The sequence below is a fragment of the Geotrypetes seraphini genome, chromosome 2 (assembly GCF_902459505.1).
Source record: "Geotrypetes seraphini chromosome 2, aGeoSer1.1, whole genome shotgun sequence".
Taxonomy (NCBI): Eukaryota; Metazoa; Chordata; class Amphibia; order Gymnophiona; family Dermophiidae; genus Geotrypetes; species Geotrypetes seraphini.
The window spans coordinates 108,351,345-108,362,474 of NC_047085.1; positions in this window are offsets into that span (position 1 = coordinate 108,351,345).

An 11,130-nucleotide genomic window follows, 5' to 3' on the forward strand; every position below is an offset into this window, starting at 1 on the left:
TCATCCATCGTCAATATGAAAGTTAAGTGAAGTTGCTAAAGGTGGCTTAATAGTTACTCATGCATAAAATGGAAGAGTAACAGATCAGCAACACAGTTGTGTTAAAAGCTTAATGCAGTAAAAAGCATATACAATATAAAATGAGTTAAAAAACAAAAAACAAAAAAAGTTGAAAAGTTAAAGAGCAAAAAAATAGCTAAAAATTTTACAGAGAAAATAAACGGGAACGATGATAGCTCACCGTATTGGCCATTAGCTCTGTAACATATATCGGGCTTCTGGCTGGGAGCACTTGAGACCCCTGGTTTCTCTCTGTAATACTTTCCTTGAAGATTATATATTTTGTGTGACAGACTACCAATATAAGATTTTAGTGTGTTTCACAAGGTTTGGAAAATGATCTTAAGGTGACCAAACAGGTTGTAAAGGTGACGGCGAAAGCTAGAAGGATGTTAGGTTGCATAGGGAAAGGAGGTATTGATGCCTATGTATAAGACTTTGGTGAGACCTCATTTAGAATATTGTGTCCAATTCTGGAGGCCGCACCTTCAAAAAGATATAAAAAAGATAGAGTTGGTCCAGAGGAAGGCTACTAAAATGGTGTGTGGTCTTCATGATAAGGTGTATGGGGACAGACTTAAAGATCTCAATCTGTATATTATGTGGTCTGTGTGGTCTGCCGCTAGGGTGTGTCACCGACATCACATGTTTCGCTGGGTTGCTTTATCAAGGTGTCAGTCCTAGTAATTTTTCCCGCCTCTCTCCTGACCACACAGACCACATAGACATATGCTAAGTATTGCTTACACTTTACTCACAGCAATGTAATTAGCACTATATCTATAATAGAATAATAACCATAAAATAATATTATTTGATCCAGTGACAAGGTAGCACGTGAAGCCAGGAGCAGTGAAACTATTTGAGCCCCAGGTGGTGCTTCTGAGGATCTGGACATTAGTGGAAAAAAACTGCGGTGTGGATGATTCAGTTTAAAGCAACTGCAGTCACAGATGAATGCAAATATTGTTTAACCATAGCAAAATACGTAAAAGCCAGTATTGATATTGATTGATTTAAATATGTCACAAATGTTTATAAGGTTTCTTCTGATCCATACCAAAGCAAAAATATATCATCTATAAACTGATACCAAAAAGGACTGGAAGAAAAATTAGTTGAAGTGTAAACATATTTCTGCTCAGAATCTGCCATAAAACAATTTGCTACCAACGGGGAAAAAGAGGCACCCTTATCTTCTTGTGGGATATTGGTATATAGTAATCTCACATCCAAAGTCACCATCAATTCTTGCTGAAGCAATGTTTCTTTAGATGATAATAATTGTAAAAAATGAGTGGTATCTTAAATATAAGAAGGAATTTGTTCCATGCATGGATACTAGATGGTGTCAGCATACTTGCATACTTGCTCTAACACAGAATTAGTAGAAGACACAATTGGATGTCCAGGGGAATTCTCCAAAGATTTATGGATCTTCAGTAGTAGGTATAGTATGGGCACTTGAAAATATGGATTACAAAAATATTTCTCCTCCTTATTTGCGACAAATTTATTTTTTACATCCTCAAATATGTCAAAGCCTATTGCTTCAAGACACCTCAAACCCCCTCCCCCACACACACATCATCTGCTAGATACTGCCATGCCCATCTTCCTTGGATCATTCCCCTAATAGTTCCATATACTTCATCTGCTTTTCATGCAATGACTTTAACCACTTTGAAAATAATTCTTTTGTTTGACCTTCAAACCAGGATGTCACAGCTTCCTTGACATCTTTGCTTGAAAACCATTGTCCACAGAGAGATTTATTCAAAACTTGGAACAGGAAACAATCTGAGGGAGCCAGGTCAGGACTGTAGGGTGGATGGTTCAACTGCTGAAACCCACATTCTCAGATGTCAGCATGTAATTGTCATGACATGTGAACCGGCACATTGTTATGAAGAAGCAGCACATGTACTATGAGTTTTCCTCGTCTTTTCTCCTTGATCAACTCTCCCAAAGTGATCATTGTGTTGATGCAACTCTCCCCAGTTATGGTTGTCTTATGTGACATGAACTCCGGAAGCAAAATTTCTCCAACCCAGAACACAGTCGCCATGACTTTGCCTGCAGATTTTTCTGTCTTGAACTTTTTGGGAGTGCTTACACTATATTGATTCCATTTTGGACTCAGAATCTCTGTGATAGACCCAAATCTCATCTCCAGTCACTAAACGATGAAAAAAATTCACTTGGTCTTCACGGAGCATCTCCAAGTTCTTCTGACAGAACTGGAGTCTCGTGGCCTACTAACATGACATCAGCATTCTTGGAACCCATCTTGCATTAACCTTGGACATGCTCAACTTTTCATGAATTATTTTCCAAACTGTGCCTACCAAGAAGCCCATTTCTTCAGCTATTTGGGAAACCTTAATTCATCTGTCTGACAAAATTAAATTCTTGACTTTCTTGCAAATTTCTGTGGTAGTTGCTTCCACAGGCCATCCAATGTGAGGGTCATCTTCAATGGACTTTCCACCACACTTAAACTGATTGCTCCAAAATTTTACTTTGTAGGATGATAAGGCAGATTTCCCATAAACTGCAGTCATGTGTTCATGGATGTCCTTTGGATTTTATCTTCTTTTGTGAGAAATTTTATCACTGAACAATGCACCAAATCTAGCAGTTTCTTGTTAAGTAACAAGGACTCTCCTGACATCCTGTCTCTTGGAATGCTAGATTCACACTGAACAGCAACTGTGCATTAGCAGCCTTGAGACATGTCACAACATGCACAGACTTGTTTCACCACAGTTGATACTTTCTTTCATACTCAGATAGATAAATTATTGAATATCCCTCCTATGTTCATCACTTTGCACTTGTCCACTTTAAATTTAATCTACCATTTAGTTCTCTAGTCATATAAAGTCTCTCTGTATTTCCTACCAGTCCCCTTGTGGTCTATCAACTTTGAACAATTTTGTGCCCTATGCAAATCCCATCACCTCACTCATTATTTGTTTTTTCAGATAATCTATATAAGTACACACTCATCATCATATTAGGACAGACCAAAGGCAGCCAATCCAGGTCACAAGTACTTGGCAAAATCCTAAAAGAGCAAAACAAATTTTATGCTGTTAATCCCCAGGAATAAGCAGTGGATAGTCCCAAGCCCACCTTAATAATGGTTTTAGAGAGCCACCAAAATCGTTTTTCTTGGTTTCAGCCAAAATTGAATCTACAGTTGAAACTTGTTACTCGGACAAAACCAAAACTAGCCCTTCTACTAATCCAAAGTAGACTCAACTCCATCCTCTCTCCCTTCTCCCCCTTCAACAAAGGTAGCCCCTTCCCTCTGCCTCCCTCTGACTGGAGATCGCTTCTGCCCATACCAGTTACAATCTAAAAATGCCTGATGTGACTTCCAGCAATTAGCTGCTAGGCTACCAGGGACTCTAAGGTAGGCCTGGAGGGCCTGCAGGTGGGTCCAGGGGGTAGCCAAGCCCATTCCAAGGGGGTAGGGGAGCTGAGCCTGCTTCTGTACACAGTAGTGCATTTCAGTTTCAGCCAAACAATGTACTGACATTTTTGGCAGAAACCAAAATAGAGTTAAATACGAATTTTGGGCCAGTTTCAGCACTCAAATCATAACTGAAACTGCTGTTTGGTTGCCCTCTAAATGGTTTAAGGACTTTTCTTTTAGGAACATATCCAAACCTTTTTTAAACCCTGATATAGTAACTGCTTTTATAACATTCTCAACAAATTCCAGAGTTTTGAATGTAGTAATATTTTCTCCAATTTGATTTAAATTTAGTAACTTCATTGCATGCCACTTAGTCCTTGTACTTTTAGAAAGAGTAAACTAGTAATTCACATCTATCTGTTTCACTTCACTGAGGATTTTATAGACCTTTTTCTTATCTAAAGCTCCATCGAAAATGTGGGCATCAATCCCACTATTGCTCACATGGAAAGCAAGCACTCTATTGTTTGAGCTAATTCTTCAGTACAGATCCCTGGGGCACTCCACTATTTAGAAAATTGGCCATTAAGGTCTGCTCTTTGTTTTCTTTTATTTAACAATCCCCAATTAGACTGCCTGAGAAGCCCCTCATGAGGAACTCTTATTAAATGCTTTGTGAAAATTTTATGTATGTACTTATATAGAATTTTTTATATGCACTTTACATAAGTAACATCCAATGTTGAACATCACCTCATTCCACATGATTCTCCCTACGGGCATCCCTCAATTGCCAATGTGCATTCTGATACCCACCTACATAATAACATAAGAGTTGCCATACTTGGACAGACCAAAGGTCCATCAAGCCTAGTATTATGTATCCAACAGTGTCCAATCCAGGTCACAAGTACCTGGAAAGATCCCAAAAGAGTAAAACAGAGTTTATGCTTCTTATCCTAGAAATAAGCAGTGGACTTTCCCAAGTCCATAGTAAGGACTTTTCTTTTAGGAAAGTATCCAAATCTTTTTTTAAGCTCTACTACTACTACTACTACTACTACTTATTATTATAGCACTGCCAGACATAAGTAGTGCTATACATTAAATATCTAAGAGACAATCATAGTTTAATAGAGCTTATAGTTATAAAAACATAGAAACATTAATAAAGGTCAAATGGCCCACCCACAGCATCCATTATCTCCCTCTCTCCCTAAGAGATCCCGCATGCTTGTCTACTGGGAGACTATTCCACACTTCTATCCAGTGGCTTAGTAAGGGGGTTCGGGGGGTACGGTCCACCCGGGCACAGTCTTCCTAAGGGCGTGGTGGTACCCCCTCCTCCTTTCTGACCCCCTCCCCCCCCCACTCGCTCACCTATCCGCTCGCTCCCCACTCCTCTCCTTGCCATGCATGCTCCTTGCCTTCCCCTGTACATTTTTGGTGCTCTTTCTGGGACCTGCATCTAGGAAGTGACTTCAAAGGGGAGCCAACACCGAAGAAGTTTAAAAGGTACGAGCCTATGGGGAAAGGGAAGGGGACATGTGTGCAGCGGGGGGGGGGGGGGAGGGAGAAAGAGAGCAGGGGAGGGGCGCCGCTCACCCTTACTATGCCACTGCTTCTATTACCCTTTCTATTGATAAGTACTGTATTTCCTTAGATTACTCCTCTTAACTTCATCCTATGCCCTCTCACTTTGGAGTTTCCTTTCAGTTGAAAGAGACTTTCATTGCCTGATTATGCCATGTAGTTATTTAAACATCTCTATCATACCTTCCCTCTCCCACCTTTCCTCCAAAGTATATAAAGTATACAAATTGAGATCTTTAAGTCTGTCCTCGTATACCTTATCATGTAGACCACCGACCATTTTAGTAAACTTCCTATGGACCAACTCCGTCCTCTTTATATCTTTTGGAAAGTGCGGTCTCAGAATTGTGCACAATATTCTAAATGAGGCCTCACAAGAGTCTTATACAGGGGAATTAATACCTCCTTTTCCCTACTGGCCATTCTTCTCCCAATTCAATCAAGCATCCTACTAGCTTTCAACATGTTTGGCCACATTAAAATCATCACATACTATCACACCCAAGTTTCATGCACAAAAGTTCTTCAACCCCTAAACTATACCATTCCTTTGGGTTTTTGAAACCCAAATGCATGACCTTGTATTTCTTAGCATTAAATCTTAGCTGCCAAATTTCAAACCATTCTTCAAGTTTCACTATGACTTTCCTCATGCTACCACATTCAACCAATACACATTCCGTATCATGTCAACTGACAAAACTACAGTCTTCAAGAACCTTCAGACAACCACCGAGTAGTTTAACTTCAAGTGGCTTAAATCCTCATTGATCCTGCTGAAGTTATGTAATATTGTTAAAAGTTTTATGTTTTTATGGTTGTTCATGTATATTTGTATGATGAATGTGCTTTTATTGACTTATTATATGGATACATATTTGTGTTTTCCACTTTTGATGTTTGTAAAATCAATAAAGAATTTTTTAAAAAAGTTTTATGCTTTTTCTTATTTTTTCTTATTTATTCATAAAAAATATGCAAGTGCTAACTTAACAATGGTAATATGTTAGTTTGTATTTAAGTAATGTTAGTACTTAGAATTGTTTTGAGTATTGGTGGGTTTTGGCTGGCAGTATCTGATTATTAATTTTTTTTTTTTTAAAATTCATGTTTATTAAGGAGTCAACAAGAGAAACAAGTACATTACAGAAATAGAATAGGCATCAAACGAAAAAGGATACTTGTCCATCAGGAAAAGCATGTATCACACCAAGGAGCCACAAAGAGAACCTGAAGGAAGAACAAATTGTTTCCCCCATCAGCTCCATAAATTTTTTTTCAATACACCGGACCCACCCTCAGAAGCCCCTGCTCGAGAAATAGCACACACACTACACTACACAATCCAATCACCCCCCATACAACCACCCCTTACATACCCCAGTCATTCACTCCCTCCCCCCTCCCCCCCAAGTCTGGAGACCAGAGGTAACCGTAGGAACACTTTCTACAGGGCCAAATAAACCAGCACCTCCGGATTGGCAGATCATTTATGGTAGCAAAGCTCAAAACGCGCCAGCTCGATCATCTGATGTATCCAACAATCTAGAGGAATAGGCCCTGCTGTAGTCCAGAATTGTAATATCAGACGTTTAACCATCAGCAAAGTTAAATAAATAAAGCGCCTCTGAGAGATAGTTAGGCCTTGCTCTTCCAACAGGGTCTGGTCACCAAGAAGCAACGTTTTGTAATCCCACTCAATATTACGCTGCAGAACAAGGCGAAGCTGCGCAGTATCTCCCCGCCTTGAAAAAGTAAAACGAAACACATCGGCAGCAATGAGGGACAGATACTAAAAAGCTAAGGGCTCTTTTTACTAAGGTGCACTAGTGGTTTTAGCGGGCGCTACAATGCTACAATGCTGTGCACACTAAATGCTAACGCCTCCATAGAGCTTGTGTTAGTATTTTTCATTTAGCGCATGGTTAGTGTGCGCTAATCTTGAGCGCACGCTAAAAACGCTAGTGCACCTTAGTAAAAGGAGCCCTAAGTATCTGTAATTCTAACTATGAAAAAATAAGAAAAAACATAAAACTTTTAAAAATATTATATAATTTCAGCAGGATCAATGAAGATTTAAGCCACTTGAAGTTAAACTACTCGGTGGTGGTCCGAAGGTCCTTGAAGACTAGAGTTTTGTCAGTTGACACGATACGGAATTTGTATTGGTTGAATGTGGTATCTGATCTGAAGAACATTTTAAAGATTGTGATCTGGTCAATTTCCACATGCTAGCCACATCATCGGGGTGTCTACTCTATTGCAGGTTTTGGTATCATCCACAAAGCAGTAATTAGGGATTAGGAAATTTCTCACAGAGGGAATGCTAAGCTAACCACTTTCACCACATTCTCTGACAATGAATTCCAGAGTTGAATTACACATTGATTGAAGAAGAAATTGAATGAATGTACAACAGGGGAATACTACAGTATGTTGAAAGAGTGGTGATGCGTGCTGAATAATATTTAAGGGGGCCTTTTACTAAGGTATGCTAGCCATTTTAGCATGCACTAAATATTAGTGCATGCTAAATGCTAACGCGCCCATTATAGTCTATGGACACGTTAGCGTTTAGCGCACACTAAAACAGCTAGCGCACCTTAGTAATAGGACCCCTAAATGTGTTCATACCCCTGAATTAAAAGATAAGCCGTTCTGAAGCTGAGCACTGTATTACAACATACTCCTTATAAGGCATATCATCAGTGCAAATCATGTGTCCACCATAAGTGTTACCTGCATCCGAACTCCCTGCACTAATTGTCAACTCTCAGAACTTGTTCAGTGACAGACATCATTGCCTGCACACATGTGTAGCTGTCCTGATCATTTGTGTGCACCCATCAACTAACCATTACACACGGCAGTGTGCACTTTGGATCACATCCTGTCCCTTATTCTAACCTTAAAGTTGGAGAAGCACAAGGTTTCTGACGAAGGGGTGGTCTTCGAAGCCGAGCTCAGTTGAACTGAACAAGCTAAAAGGAGTGAGAGTTGATTTGTAGCATACCAGCTAAACGCTGACATTTTCAGCAAATGCTGTCAGCTCAGCAAGATAAGTTTTGTTGTACAGCGAGCTTTCATTGAAAATTGCATACAGTTTGCTTCAAGGGACACACTATTATATAAATTATACAAATTATTATTATTTCCACTGCTTATCACAAATCAGTTAAAAAAAAACCTCCACACACAAGGGTGGTCCAATGATGGTATGTGGCATAGGGCAGAATTTGCCTTTGCTAAAGTTAAGCAATTGAACGGAGTCACCCTCGGTTCATCTAGCTTATGCTTTCATACTGAGGACACATTATATAAATGTTGTGAGAAGATAAATGTGTTTACTGAAACAGGTTGTGACAGGGTTGGGTGGTTTTTTCCCCCCGATAAACTGTATTCCTTGGTTTGGTACTACAGTGGTTCAAAATAACTTTTATATTTGAGTGGATTATTTTGTTCTTGATTTGTGTTGGCCTCATTCTAACCTGACATATTAGTGAGCATTTGTACAGTTTTGCCCACCTGAATGATCTGCCCTTAAGCAAACCTGGCTATGGTCTTTGTAGGAGTCCCAATTGGAAAGTATTATCCACACAGATGAGGGACCTTCAAAAAGTTTTCACAATTTTATTTTTTTTAAACATTATTTATTAAGTATCTCAAAAGCAAATTGCATCACTTTTCCACATAATCACTCTGTTTTGTGATACACTTTTCCCAGCATCCTACTAACATGCCCTCTTATCACTTCCCCCACCCCAACCGTTTCTCGCAAAAATATGAAAGTATGGAAACTTTTTGAAGAACCCTCGTGTATATGGACAATGTACATGTAGCATGACTTTGACAGACCTGTCCTCTTCTACATCATCAGGTTTTTATATTACCAGTAAAAGGTGCACAGAGGAGGATGAGTAGGAACTGGAGGAGAAGCAGGAAGAGTAAGGAGATGAAGCTGCAGAAGAGAGAGAAGAAGAGGAGAAGAAGGAAAATGAGAGAAGGAGAGAGGGAAGTGAAAGAGAAAAGAAGGAAAATGATGAAGAGGGAGCCAGAGAAGGGAATAAAATGGTGGTCACCAATGCATGGCCCCAGGGCCACATACGGACCCCAAAGTCTCCATTGCGCTCCTAAACAGTTGGCTAAAATGTTCTTCAAATCCTGTAAATGAGCAAATTTCAACCTTGTCCACTTGATAGAATAACTACTACTATTTATTATTTCTGTAGCACTACCAGACGCATGCAGCACTGTACATTTAATATGCACGAGATGGTTCCTGCTTGAAAGAACTTACAATCTAATTATGAAAGACACACAGGACAAAAATAAGGGAAGGGAATCTATACATTTCACTCATGTGGGGAGTAAGAAAATGGCCGATGGGGAATAAGAAAGGGGCAGAAGGGGTGGAAGGGATAGGGGACTAATATGTGGTAGGACTAGGATTTAAATGCAGCCTCAAGAAAATGGGTTTTTAGCCTGGACTTGAAAACTGCCAGAGAAAGAGCCTGATGTACCAAGTTAGGTAGGTTGAACCAGGCATGCGGCATAGCTAATTAGAAAGGACAGAGATGGGAGTTGGCAGTAGAGGATAAGGGAACCGACAAGAGAGACTTATCAGACAAGTGGAGTTCCAGGGGCGGAGCATAGAGAGTAATAAGAGAGGAGATATACTAAGGAGCCGCAGAGTGAATACACTTGAAAGTCAATACGAGGAGTTTGAATTAGATGCTGAACTGCAAACAATCTCTTAGGTGTGTTACTCAGGTGTCTCATGTAAGGAATTTGCTACTGCTGGCAATCCAAAATGAAGTGAGTTTTTAAAATATTTCCTTGAAGTGTTGTAGAATCAATATTAGTATTAATTTTTATTGTTTAATGCCCAGTCAAGGCAGTTTACAAAATTAGTAGTAGGTGTAAGCTTAAAATCTTTTGATGGCTCTAAAAGCTCTCTCATATTCATACTGCTGCCTTGTACATGAAAAAGATTGGAGACCACTGTTCTACAAGATAGCCCTCAGTTGGGGGATCAGGCTCTGCTAGAGGCCCAATGCCATATCAGTCATACTGACAGGCTGCTGCACAATTGTGCATTAATCATGGAGATGCAGCAGGCTTCAGTACAATCCTGGAAGCATCGGACCTCCTGAAGACCTAGATAAATGAGTCAAGGGCAAAGCCATGTGCCATCACAGAGGCTCTAGGTCCTTTTGCGGACATGTTCCTGGATCTGGACGGCTTTTCAAAACCCGGCACTTTGCCCGGGTTTTGAAAAGCCTCCTCAAATCGCATCAGACAGGGTGGAAGTCTGCGCATACACAGGCTTCCTCCCTGCTCAAGAGCATCAGTGAGGGGCGGGGCTAGGGCAGGACTGCAGGCGGTATTAGAGCGTTATGGGGCGGGGATGGGCAGAACTGGGCGGGTCTAGGAGTCTGGATTTTTCGACTGGAAAATATAGCCACCCTAAGTAGTTGGGAAATGTATGTTGGGGTGAACGTATATTTAGGGCACAGTTCCTCAGCCAGCAATGCACAGTGGCACTTCTGTGACTGTGATAAAACAAACTAGGCAACAGCAAAGATGCCATCTCTTCCCATATTGTTGAATTTGGGGTTTACACAAAGTTATTTCTGTAGGTTGGAATGCTATGTTGACACGTTTTGCCCTGGAGAAGTAGCGTATGTCGCTGCGAAACGATCGTTGGCTGGCTGCACATAGCATGGTAGTTATTGTTTTTATTATTTTGAACACAGAGGGTGTTTTCAGTGATATACAATTTTCTCATAGCGAAATATTTTTATGCCTATGATGTGTGGATGGTAGAGTATCTTCTCCTCACCAGAGAGACTGAGGCTTTTTCTTTCGCTGAAAATTGTGCTGGTGTCCAGGTGATACTTTATTAGTCAGTGGGGAATCTGTATATAGAGTGTATCTCCTCCCAACAGCCATATCTCGCATCTGTTCTGACACAAACTTACATATGTGTAACAGCGCATCAATTTATATACACTTCCCCCTCCGAATCCCCGGTTTCAGCGTCCGCAGAT